The following is an 11,646-nucleotide window of genomic DNA, read 5'->3' as shown; positions in this document are numbered from 1 at the left end:
GCTAGGTTGGCGTTTTCAGTTTTATTTGAGGATTTATAGCTGGAAACAGGCCCCAGCGTACTGTGAAGTTAATAAAATGGGAAACAATAAAGTGTCCTTTTCGGCGGGGCATGATGGCTCATGCCTCTAACCCCAGCACTTTGGGAGGCCGAGGCAGGTGGATCACCTGAGGTCAGGAGTTTGAGACCAACCTGGCTAACATGGCAAAACCCCTTCTCTACTAAAAATACAAAATTAGCTAGGCGTGGTGGCAGGTGCCTGTAATCCCAACTACTTGGAGGCTGAGGCAGGAGAACTGCTTGAACCTGGGAGGCGGAGGTTGCGGTGCGCCGAGATTGCACTGTTGCCCTCCAGCCTGGAAGATGAGCAAAACTCCGTCTCAAAAACAAATCCTTTTCACATATTAGATTTCACTGTGCCAGGTCTTCCTTCTGTTGCTTTATCAAAAGCAATGAAAATAAAGTATTGTCCTTGGAAAGATGTATACATCTATTTCCGTTTAAAATTTTTTAGTATTTCTAATTTTACGTAGTTTACATTTGGATTAGCTGCTATTTGGCAATAGGAATCACTGAAATCCAGGGTCCAGAGTTATTTTGACGGTATCAAAGCTGATTGGCTGGATATCATAAGACCACAAGAAAGAGATTTCAGAAACGAGGTAAAGATAAACACTGCTTTCTTTGTTCTAGCTAATCACGATTTTTAAAAACTGATACATAATAGATGCACATTTTCAGTGTACAGGATGCGTACACATAATGTGTAGTAATTAAATCTGAGTAATTGGAATATCTATCACCTTAAACATTTATCTTCATGCTAGGTACATTTGAATTATTCTCCACTAGCTATTTTGAAATATACTATAGTTTACTGGAGTTACTCAACTGGCAATCCCAGGTTTTGAAGTCTGTTGTTTATGAAGTGCTTTTAGTTAATGGCAACATCAGATTAATAGATGTCGAGTCAGTGCACTTAATATTCCTCACAGTAAGTATGCATTACTGTTTTATATTTCTGGTGTTGTATTTGACAGTGTTCCAAGAATTCTGGCCCTCTAACCCACGTGCATCCCAAATCACCTCAGATAGTTGTTAAAAATGTTAATATCAGCCGGGAGCGTTTGCTCAGGTCTATAGTCCCAGCACTTTAGGAGGCCAAGGCGGTCAGGAGCTCGAGAACAGCCTGGCCAACATAGTGAAATCCCATCTTTACTAAAAAATACAAAAATTAGCTGGGTGTGGTGGTGTACACAGTAGCTGTAGCCCCAGCTACTCTGGAAGCTGAGGCAGGAGAATCGCCTGAAACCAGGAGGTGGAGGTTGCAGTAAGATGAGATTGTGCCACTGCACTCCAACCTGGGTTGACAGAGTGAGATTTCATCTCAAAAAAAAAAAAAAAAAAAAAAAAAAAAAAAAAAAATTGGCCGGGTGCCATGGCTCGTGCCTGTAATCCCAGCACTTTGGGAGGCTGAGGTGGGTAGATCACCTGAGGTCAGGAGTTTGAGACCAGTGTGGCCAATATGGTGAAACTAAAAATATGAAAATTAGCTGGGTGTGGTGGCACGTGCCTCCAATTCCAGCTACTCAGGAGGCCAAGGCAGGAGAATCGCTTGAACCCGGGAGGCAGAGGTTGCAGTGTGCCGAGATCACACCACTGCACTCCAACCTGGGTGACAGAGTGACACTGTCTCAAAAAAAAAAAAGTAATGTTAATAGTTGTTAATGTTTCTGTGTGGAGGCTGGCTCAGCTCTACTAAAGTTTAAAGACCACTGTGACACTGGGATCACCTTGCTGGATTACTCTAGAGCAGCAGTCCCCAACCTGTTTGACACCAGGAACTAGTTTCATGCAAGACAGTTTTTCCACAGAGCGGGGTTGCAGGCGGGCAGATGGTTTTGGGATGACTGTTCCACCTCAGATCATCAGGCACTAGAGTCTCGTAAGGAGCGTTCAGCCTAGATCCCTCACATACGCAGCTCACAGTAGGGTTTGCGTTCCTATGCCAATCGAATGGAGCTGCTGGTCTGACAGGAGCCAGAGTGCTAGTGGTAATTTTCTCCCCTCTGTGACCTGGTTCCTAACAGGCCATGGACCACTACGGGTCAGCAGCCGGAGCATGAGAACCCCAGCCCTTAGGGTGCCTATTTGAACTGCAGAGAAATTTTCAAAATACACATGCCCCAGCGGTAGAGTTACCAAGTGAATTTTTTTTTTTTTTTTTCCTGAGAGACAGGGTCTCACTCTCTCACCTAGGCTTCAGTGTGATAATGCAATCATAGCTCACTGAAGCCTCAAACTCCTGGGCTTGTGCAGTCCTCCTGCCTCGGTCTCCTGAGTAGCCGGGACTGCAGCCATGCGCCACCATACTGACTGGGCCAATGATTTTATTTGGCGGAGACAGGAGTCTCACTTTGTTGCCCAGGCCGGTCTCAGACTCCTGGCCTCAAGCGATCCTTTTACCTTGGCCTCCCAAAGTGCTGGAATTCTACAAGCGTGAGCCACTGTGCCTCTCCCTCCAAGAGGAGTTCTAAACGTTTGTCAGTGATATGATATTTACACACCAGTGGCAAATACCTGCTGTTGAGTGTTTCTGTGCTCAAGATGAAATACAAAAAAAAAAAAAAAAAAAATGGAGCTTTTAGAGCTTTTCATTTACTTTATATGTGAGTTGATAGCCCTCTTCTTTCTTAACTGATTTCTTAAAAATGTTTGCTTTTAGATAAAACATAGAGGTATTTCTTTTTCTTTTTCTTTGTTTTTATATAAATATTTCTTTAACTTACCAATACATATTTAACACTGAGACTGTAGTTAATATGTGGTTTCTGGCCCACTGAGTTTCAAGCACTTTTGATTTTTTTTTTTTTTTTTTTGAGACGGAGTTTCGCTCTTGTTACCCAGGCTGGAGTGCAATGGCGCGATCTCGGCTCACTGCAAGCTCCGCCTCCCGGGTTCAGGCAATTCTCCTGCCTCAGCCTCCTGAGTAGCTGGGATTACAGGCACGCGCCACCATGCCCAGCTAATTTTTTGTATTTTTAGTAGAGACGGGGTTTCACCATGTTGACCAGGATGGTCTCGATCTCTTGACCTCATGTTCCTCCCGCCTTGGCCTCCCGAAGTGCTGGAATTACAGGCTTGAGCCACCACGCCCGGCCTCAGAGAGAGGCTTTATGCCAGAAGAACGGTGGGTAATATTTGCAGATGAAAATGACAATAACTATGGAGTGGTATTCAGTACAATGTATTTGAGAAGATAGTAAAACTGACCTATTGCATTATCCTGGAACTCTTAGAACGGTAGAGGTTTCCAGCACATGTCTGCACATGACTTTTGATATCCAAATGTACCCAGATGGTTCTTGAGAGTGGTGGAAAAATGGCACAAACAGTATACATAATCTTCATTTAAAGATTAATTTGTTTATAATGGAATTAAACTAATGATAGGTTTAATGTATAAAACCTATGACGGTTAAAGAAGATTGAAACGATATTTAACATGGAAACGTGAAAGTCCTGGGAACCCCTCTTGTACCACTCTGTATGAAGTAAGACCTGGGAGCTCATACACAGTGCAACTGTAATTATAGAAATGGAATCTGTGGGGTGCGGTGGCTTACACCTGTAATCCCAGCACTTTGAGAGGCCAAGGTGGGAGGATTGCTTTGGCCTAGGAGTTCAAGACCAGCCTTGGCAACATAGGGGGAACCCTGTCTCTTTAAAAAAAAAAAAAGGTGGAATCATGCATACTAATCTGTGATTTCTTTTACCTTGGATTTTTATTTTTAATAAAGTCTGGTTTGATTTCATAGTTAGAATACATTTTTTATTTTAAAACTTTAATCGTGGAAAATTTCAAGCAGATACAAAAGTAAAGAGAATCGCATGATGAATCGTCATCCAGCTTCAGTGTTTACCAACATGGGGCCAATTTGGCTTTTCATTTATTCCCCTTTTTTCCCTTCCATTTCCACCCTTGTATTATGGTAAAGCAAATTCTAGACATATTTCATCCATAAAATTTTCAACATGTAACCCTGAACAATTAGGACACTCCTCTTTTTACTAAACTCCAGTACCGGTAGTAGATCTTTTAAAAAGCGCAATTTAGCAGGCAATATTCTCAGGATTTTAAAACTTAGGACCTTGGTATGAATAATCACTTCCTTGGAACCTGTCTGTATCTGTGAGTGTGCTAAGGGCTTGACATTATCGTCACTCCTCGTGACAACACTGGTAGGCGTCTATTACGGTCCCATTTCATGTGTCAGGAAACTGAAGATTTAGAAGTGATTGTGGTCAGAGCTATCCAGTGGTTCTGTGTGGAGAATGTGGGCTGCCTCACAATGAATTTCCACTCTATTTCCACGTATTTATTTATGTCTGTGGTCACCAGTGATTTTTACAGACGAGAAAGTCCTCCTTTATGTGCAAGGCATTTTATTTTCTTCTGGGTTTTCATTTGTGTAGCCTGAAATCTCTCACATATGGTGATACGAAATGTTCCACCTGTTTTAGATTAACAAGTGGTGGAATCACCTAAGTGATTTTGTGTTAGCTTGCACGTTTCACCCATTCAGGGGAAGAGGGATCAAACCAAAAGGTACAGTATGTCACAGGCGACGGCTTTTGTTCCACGCTCAGCAGTGGTTTAGAAGCGTCTCTGTACCTATAGGCGAATGTAATCGCATATAAAGTAGTGAGGTATAAAGGTTCACATGATGCTGTGGGTCAGTTCCTTTCTCATTTTGATCGAGTATGATACTGATTGGTTAGTTTGGTTGTAGAACACCAGCTTGTGGAATAGCTTATTAATAATGACTTCCCTTATTAAAGAAACTAACGGAAACATGAAGCACTTGAGGATGCTGGAAAACACATTCTGTCCCTACTCAGAGTTGCTTACAGAGTAGCGGCGTCCGTTTTTACAGACGAGGAAACTGACTTTCAGAGAAGGAACTTTTGAAGGTCAAACGGCTAGTCAGCAGTAGAGCTGAGTTTCAAAACCCAAGTCTGTCTCATTCTAAAGCCACTTTTCTCTCTTCTCCCCCATGCTATTTTTTGAGACGGAGTTTCGCTCGTTACCCAGGTTGGAGTGCAGTGGCGTGATCTCGGCTCGCCGCAACCTCCGCCTCCTGGGCTCAGGCAATTCTCCTGCCTCAGCCTCCTGAGTAGCTGGGATTACAGGCACGTGCCACCATGCCCAGCTAATTTTTTGTATTTTTAGTAGAGACGGGGTTTCACCATGTTGACCAGGATGGTCTCGATCTCTGGACCTCGTGATCCACCCGCCTCGGCCTCCCAAAGTGCTGGGATTACAGCCGTGAGCCACCGCGCCCGGCCTATAATGGTCAATTCTTATAAAAGGAAATAATTTTTTGAATTTGGAATGTCTTCAAGGACAATACATGTATTTGTTCCAGAAATTGACCAAACTTTAAACAAAAACACCAGAAGTCAATCTGTGCTGACTGAAACTGACAGCTGGGCGCGGTGGCTCATGCCTGTAATCCCAGCACTTGGGGAGGCCAAGGTGGGCGGATCATGAGGTCAGGAGTTTGAGACCAGCCTGGCCAATATGGTGAAAGCCCATTTCTACTAAAAATACAAAAATTAGCTGGGCGTGGTGGCACGCACTTGTAGTCCCAGCTACTCAAGAGGCTGAGGCAGGAGAATTGCTTGAACCCTGGAGGTGGAGTTTGCAGTGAGCTGAGATTGCACCACTGCACTCCAGCCTGGGCTCTGTGTCAAAAAAAAAAAAAAAAAAAAAAAAAAAAAGTGACAACTGGTGTAATATCGTGGCTCCTGCTATAGTCCTGGCACTTTGGGAGGCCATGGCAGGAGGGTTGCTTGAGCCCAAGAGTTTGAGACCAACTTGGGCAACATGGCAGAACCCCATCTCTACAGATGGTACAAAAATTCTAACAGTGTGGTAGCTCACGCTTGTAGTCCCAGCTGCTTGGGAGGCTGAGGCAGGAGGATTGCTTGAGACTGAGACATGGAGGCTGCAGTGAGCTGTGATCGTACTACTGGGAGATGGAGGGAGCGATCGTGCCCCAGCCTGGGTGACGCAGGGAGACCTTGTCTCAAAAAATAATAATTTAGGATTCTCTAGCTTTTTACCAGGTTTTCTCATTTCTTCTGTGTGGAGGATGGATACCAATTATGTTATTGACTGATACAAAGTAATAGCCCAAAGTGGCGTCCTCTGAAGTTGCTGTAGTGTGTATGTGTCACTTTTCCAGAAAGGTTGGATTTTGTGCCTTTGAATTCCGAGAGGAGGAGACCTGGCTGTTCTTGGACTGGAGAGTGAGGAGAGACCGAGATGGTGATGACGGCAGGCCAAGTGGAGGGTCACAGAAGGTGCTGTTTGCGAGACGCCACTGGGTTTCTAGTCTATTTTTGCCCCATGGGTTTAACTTCTTTATTCAGCAAAAATGCGGATTCAGAAAGGCACCCAGGAAGGTTGAACCTGGAAGATTAGACACACGGACGAGTGGTGAAGCATGTAAGAGAAGCGCTTCGATTCCCCCCGTGGAAGAAACAGCCTTTTATCTTCTCCCCATCCTATAAGGACTCTCATAAAACCATTCCTTTTTTTTTTTTTTTTTTGAGACGGAGTTTCGCTCTTGTTGCCCAGGCTGGAGTGCAATGGTGCGATCTGGGCTCGCCGCAACCTCCGCCTCCTGGGTTCAGGCAATTCTCCTGCCTCAGCCTCCTGAGTAGCTGGGATTACAGGCACGCGCCACCATGCCCAGCTAACTTTTTGTATTTTTAGTAGAGACGGGGTTTCACCATGTTGACCATGATGGTCTCGATCTCTTGACCTCGTGATCCACCCGCCTCTGCCTCCCAAAGTGCTGGGATTACAGGCTTGGGCCACCGCGCCCGGCCCTCCCCCATGCTATTTTTAAGACCCTGTTTAAATGGAAGCATGACATGCACGTCACCATAATAATTTTTTTTCTTTATAAATTGTTAGGGAAAGACAGTTCTGGCTCTTCAAGGTAACACCTCTGCAGGATTTTACGAACTTAGTTATTTGAGAAACTTGAAAATAGATTTTTGCTAGGAACAGTGGCTCACAGCTGTAATCCCAGCACTTTGGGAGGTCGAGGTGAGTGGATCCCTTGAGCTCAGGAGTTCGAGGCCCGCCCAGGCAACATGACAAAACCCCGCCCGTCTCTACCAAAAATACAAAAAATTAGCCGGGTGTGGTGTTGTACCATTGTGGTCCCAGCTACTTGGGAGGTTGAAGGGGGAGAATTGCTTGAGTCTGGGAGGTAGAGGTTGCAGTGAACTGTGGTCGCACCATTGCACTCCAACCTGGCTGACAGAGTGAGACCCCCCAAAAAAATTTTTTTAAGTTTTTTTTGCGATTGTGTAGATAAGAAAAAATTATTTCTAGAGGATTGCAAAATATTTCTTTTTCTCAAATTTGATTAGATTTACTTGGTACTCTTTCTGTACTTAACATTAAGTGGAGAAAGAATGTTTATCTTTCTGCATTGGAACTGTTTCTTCTCTCTGAAAGGCTTAATTTTTCTGACTTCATTGGAACCTGATCTAGCTTTCAGGCTTAGGGTTCAGACATTGCTTCCTTTAGGAAGTGCTTGCTCTCTTTCTGAACTCACAGCGGGTTTTATCATTGATAATGCAATGTGCTTTATGTAATTGTAGTGTAACATCCTCGAGGGCAATGTAAGCATCTGGAGGACACCAGTGACATTTTAAATTTTGTTGTAGCACCTAGCATACATCACGCACACAGTAAGGGCACTCATAACCGGCTGCATGAATGAATGGTGAATGGAATCTCAACCAAGGGATGGAGATTTTCAATGTTGCCATACCTGAGACCATAGAATTGATAGGTCGGTGACATCTTAAAATGATTACTTCAAAGATAGTTCTTTAGCAGCACATTTGTTTCCACTAGATTAATGTATTTTGTTTACTTATTTTATGAAAGTAATGAGGCTGAGTGCAGCGGCTCATGCCTGTAATTCCACCACTTTGGGAGGCCATGGTGGGCAGATCACCGAAGTCAAGAGGTCAAGACCAGCCTGGCCAACATGGTGAAACCCAGTTTCTACTAAAAATACAAAAAATTAGCTGGGCTGGTAGTCCCAGCTTCTAGGGAGGCTGAGGCAGGGGAATCACTTGAACCCAGAAGGCAGAGGTTGCCGTGAGCTGAGATTGTGCCTCTGTACTCCAGCCTGGATGACAGAGCAAAACTCTATCAAAAAAAGAAAGTAATGAAATTAAGATTTCTTTAGGGTGGCAAGATTTTGCTTTCACAATTAGTTGATACTCACATTCTTTGAAGACGTTTGTCATTTTATGCTATTTAACATATGAAGAATCCTAAGGTCAGAGTTTAAAACCTTTTCTCATGCTGAATGATTAGTTTATTCAAAGAAGCTGGAGGTAATTAAAACTCAGAATTCTTTCTTCCTAGTCTTTTTCATTTTTGAAATCGAATCAGTCTTTGGCCTGAAGAGCATAGCAGTAGAGAGAAATACTTGTGATCCATCTTGCAACTTGAATGTAAACTGCTTTGAACAACATAAATGGGAATGGTCATCTTTATTGTTAGGTTATCCAAGTGACTGTAACCTCAGGAAATGCTCTTTGAACTGTTTTGTGTCACCTCACACTTTGCTTGTAGGAAATAATTCTAGTAATAACGATTCTAGCTTTACAATGTCTGTAAGTGGTGCTTAGTCAATTAACTGCCTCTGATATTCTCAAGACCGAACTGTTGATTTCGTATGTCTTGTCTCTTTCTGAAGTGCCAATCGGTCCAGCTTTCCTTGCTGAACGCTCCTGATGGCTTCCTGTGGACTGCACAGTGAAGTTGGCTCAGCTCCTGATTTTACTCAATGATAAATTTGTGAGATGACAGGTCCACTCCATCCTACTTTCTTTCTTTGGATTAGAGATGTTTTCGCAGTGTGGTGGGTTTTTTTTCTCGTTTTCTATTTTGAAAGAACTTGACAAGTCTGACCTAGAGAGGTTTTAAAGCTCTGTGAGACCAGGGTGTTGCTCCGCTCTGTCGTAGTCGACAAAGGCAGCATGAAAGCTCTAGTAGGTTAAAGATTTCTCAGTACTACAGCACACACTTCATGTGAGCATTCCTTGCTGTTGAATCCATTGAGCTCCTGAATTTGGGTGGAAAGATTTTGGATATAGTAAGTTCAGACAGTAAAGTGTTAATCCAAATATACGTAGTTTCTGAGTTTCAGGTAATGAGGGGTATCTCAAATTTATCCATGTCTCTTTGGTTTCTAGGTATAGATAAGAATAGTCACCGGCCGGGCGCGGTGGCTCAAGCCTATAATCCCAGCACTTTGGGAGGCCGAGGCGGGTGGATCACAAGGTCAAGAGATCGAGACCAACCTTGGTCAACAAGGTGAAACCCCGTCTCTACTAAAAATACGAAAAATTAGCTGGGCATGGTGGTGCATGCCTGTAATCCCAGCTACTCAGGAGGCTGAGACAGGAGAATTGCCTGAACCCAGGAGGCGGAGGTTGCGGTGAGCCGAGATCGCGCCATTGTACTCCAGCCTGGGTTACAAGAGCGAAACTCCGTCTCAAAAAAAAAAAAAAAAAAAAAAAAGAATAGTCAGATTGGGAGACGTACCGGTAATTTATTTTATTGTTAAGGTGGCATCTGGTGGTGAGGTAAAACAAACAAAAAAACCTCCCTTTCTAGCCGGGTGCTGTGGTTCACGCCTGTAATCCCAGCACTTTGGGAGGACGAGGTGGGTGGATCACCTGAGGTCAGGAGTTTGAGATCAGCCTAACATGGTGAAACCCCATCTCAACTAAAAATACAAAAAAATCAGTCGGGTGTGGTGGCGTGTGCCTGTAATCCCAGCTACTCGGGAGGTTGAGACAGGTGAATCACTTGAACCTGGGAGGTGGAGGTTGCAGTGAGCTGAGATAGCGCCACTGCACTCCAGTCTGGGCGACAGAGTGAGTCTCTGTCTTGTGGGGGAAGAAAAAGATTCTAATAAAATGCTGTGAAGATCATCTGCAGATCTTGTTAAAGTGGAGTCTGAGTCAGGGTTTGGGGTGGGGTCTGAGATCCTTTCTAGGCAGTTCTCACGTGGAACCAACACTGCCGGTGCAAGGACCGCCATCCAGCAGCAAAGATCCAGTGTACTTAGCAGACAAGGAAGCTGGCCGGAGAGGGAGTGACGAATCCAGGGTGACAGGGCAGGGTGGTACAGATGAAGCTAAGGGCCAGGGAATGTGCATGCAGCTGTTGTGCCAAAAATCGGTCGCCTCCTTAAGCTGACCCCAGATAGTGTCCACTATTTATTTATTTATTTGAGATGGAGTCTCACTCTGTCCCCCAGGCTGGAATGCAGTGGCACAATCTCAGCTCGCTGCAACTTCTGCCTCCTGGGTTCAAGCGATTATCCTGCCTCAGCCACCCGAGTAGCTGGGATTACAGGCGTGTGCCACCACGCCTGGCTAATTTTTTTGTGTTTTTAGTAGAAACAGGGTTTAACCACTTTGGTCAGGCTGCTCGAACTCCTGACCTTGTGATCTGCCCGCCTCAGCCTCCCAAAGTGCTGGGATTACAGGCGTGGGCCACCGCACCCAGCCCACTTTTTATTTTTGCATTTCAATAGAACTAGCTTTATTCATTTATTAAAACCAAAGAAATGGTCTAAAAGCAAATACATATATGTACCAAGAGATAGTAGACATGACCTGATACTTACAAGGGAGTTGATGTGTCACAATGGTTTTTTTTTTTTTTTTTTTTTTTTTTTTTTTTTTTTTTGAGACGGAGTTTCGCTCTTGTTACCCAGGCTGGAGTGCAATGGCGCAATCTCGGCTCACCGCAACCTCCGCCTCCTGGGTTCAGGCAATTCTCCTGCCTCAGCCTCCTGAGTAGCTGGGATTACAGGCACACGCCACCATGCCCAGCTAATTTTTTGTATTTTTAGTAGAGACGGGGTTTCACCATGTTGACCAGGATGGTCTCGATCTCTCGACCTCGTGATCCACCCGCCTTGGCCTCCCAAAGTGCTGGGATTACAGGCTTGAGCCACCGCGCCTGGCTTTTTTTTTTTTTTTTTTTTTTTTTGAGACAAAGTTTTATTCTTGTTGCTCAAGCTGGAGTGCAATGGCATGATCTCGGCTCACCGCAACCTCTGCCTCTCAGGTTCAAGTGATTGTCCTGCCTCAGCCTCCTCAGCAGCTGGGATTATAGGCATGCACCACCATGCCCAGCTAATTTTGTATTTTTAGTAGAGATGGGGTTTTGCCATGTTGGTCAGGGTAGTCTCAACCTCCCGACCTAAGGTGATCCCCGGCTTGGCCTCCCAAAGTGCTGGGATTACAGGCGTGAGCCGCCACACCTCGCCAAAAAATAGCATCTCGTACTGTCTGCTTGAGTAATCTGGAGATGAAAGTTAACTGAAAGGTGCTCCCGCCAAGGCCATTCTCCCTCCAACAGGCTGTCTCACTCAGTGGAGACAATGAGCAGATAGCACCTAAATCCCACTGACAAATTAGGTGATAAATATTTGCTTAGAGCTTGTCACACTATGCTCTTCTAAACATGGTTCGAAAGGAAAGGCAGTGAGAAAGACTTGGAATTTTATCATTTACTGCAAGA

This window comes from Saimiri boliviensis, chromosome 21, assembly GCF_048565385.1.
Source record: "Saimiri boliviensis isolate mSaiBol1 chromosome 21, mSaiBol1.pri, whole genome shotgun sequence".
Classification (NCBI taxonomy): Eukaryota; Metazoa; Chordata; class Mammalia; order Primates; family Cebidae; genus Saimiri; species Saimiri boliviensis.
Note: the sequence above shows the minus strand (reverse complement) of the source record.